Genomic DNA, 1,543 nt, shown 5'->3' with positions numbered 1-1,543 from the left:
ATGGGTACAGGATTTCTTCTTGGGGTGATGAAAATATTCCAAGACTATTGAATTGTACACTAAATGGGTGAATTTTATGGTATATGAATTATATACCAATAAAAATGTTTAAAAGTACACAAGAAGGAATGACTTTAGATTTTAGACATTTATTTTAGTATCTATATATGTGTAAACACCACACACACACACACACACATACACATACACACACAGTTGACACTTGAACAATGTAGGGGTTGGGGTGCCAAGCCTCCATGTGGTCAAAGATCTACTTAAAACTTTTGACACCCTAAAAATTAAGTACTAATAGCTTACTATTGGCTGGAGGTCTTATTAATAACATAAAGAGTTAACACATATTTTCTAGGAGCACCTGGGCGGCCTAGTCAGTTGAGCGTCCAATTCTTGATTTCAGCTCAGGTCATGATCCCAGGGTTTGGAGATCCAGCTCCACAGTGGGCTCCACGCTGTGTGTGGAACCTGCTTGAGATTCTCTCTTTCTCTCCCCCCATCTCCCCAGCTCACACATGCACATTCTCTCTCTAAAAAAACAAAAAGGCATTCACAACACATATTTTCTATGTTACATGTATTGTATACTGTATTCTTACAAGAAAGCTAGAAAAATGAAAATGTTAAGAAAATCATAAGGAAAATACACTTATAGTACTGCACTANATGTGTCTCTTGATATCAGGGTTGAGTTCAAGCCCCACTTTGGGTGTAGAGATTACTTAAACAAACAAACAAACAAACAAAACCTTAAAGGGGCGCCTGGGTGGCCAGTTGGTTGAGTGNGAGCCCGACACGGGGCTCGAACCCATGAACCGTGAGATCATGACCTAAGCGAAAGTCAGACGCTTAACCGACTAAGCCACCCAGGCGCCCCGGAGACAGGGCCTTTAAAGAGGGGATTGAGGGGGCAACTGGGTGACTCAGTTGGTTAGGAGTTGACTCTTGATTTCAGCTCAGGTCATGATCTCATGGTTGTTAAGATCGAGCCTCGTGCTCTGCACTGAGGCTGAGTGTGGAGCCTGCTTGGGATTGTCTCCCCTCTCTCTCCCCCACTCCTGATTGTACGTGCTCTCTCTCTCAAAAATAAATAAATAAACAAATCAAAACAGAGGTGATTAAGTTAAAGTGAGGCCTTAGGGTGAGGCTTAATGCAATTTTTCTGGGGTCCTTTGAAGAAGTGGAGATTAGGACATAGAGGCATCAGGGACACACGTGCAGAGGGAGGTCCCCGTGAGGAGGCAGCAGGAGGGCGGCCATCTGCAAGCCAATGAGAGAGGCCTCAGAAGAAACCAAACCTGCCGACATCTTGACCTTGGCCTTCTAGCCTCTAGAACTGTGAGAAAANCATTTCTGGGCCCCCAGGCCAGTCTCTAGGAAGAGCCATAGCAAGGATTACTAATTCTTCAAGATGTCACTAAATTGTGTATTCTCAAAATGTTTGCTTTTTGATAACTCATAATACTGTTTATATATAAGCAAGGTATAATCAATACCTGCTTGCATGTTGAATTAAAGAAATGGGTTT

Source organism: Crocuta crocuta, unplaced genomic scaffold (genome assembly GCF_008692635.1).
Source record: "Crocuta crocuta isolate KB4526 unplaced genomic scaffold, BGI_CrCroc_1.0 scaffold1269, whole genome shotgun sequence".
Classification (NCBI taxonomy): Eukaryota; Metazoa; Chordata; class Mammalia; order Carnivora; family Hyaenidae; genus Crocuta; species Crocuta crocuta.
The sequence above is the reverse complement of the archived record's forward strand: the minus strand, read 5'-3'. Positions refer to the sequence as shown.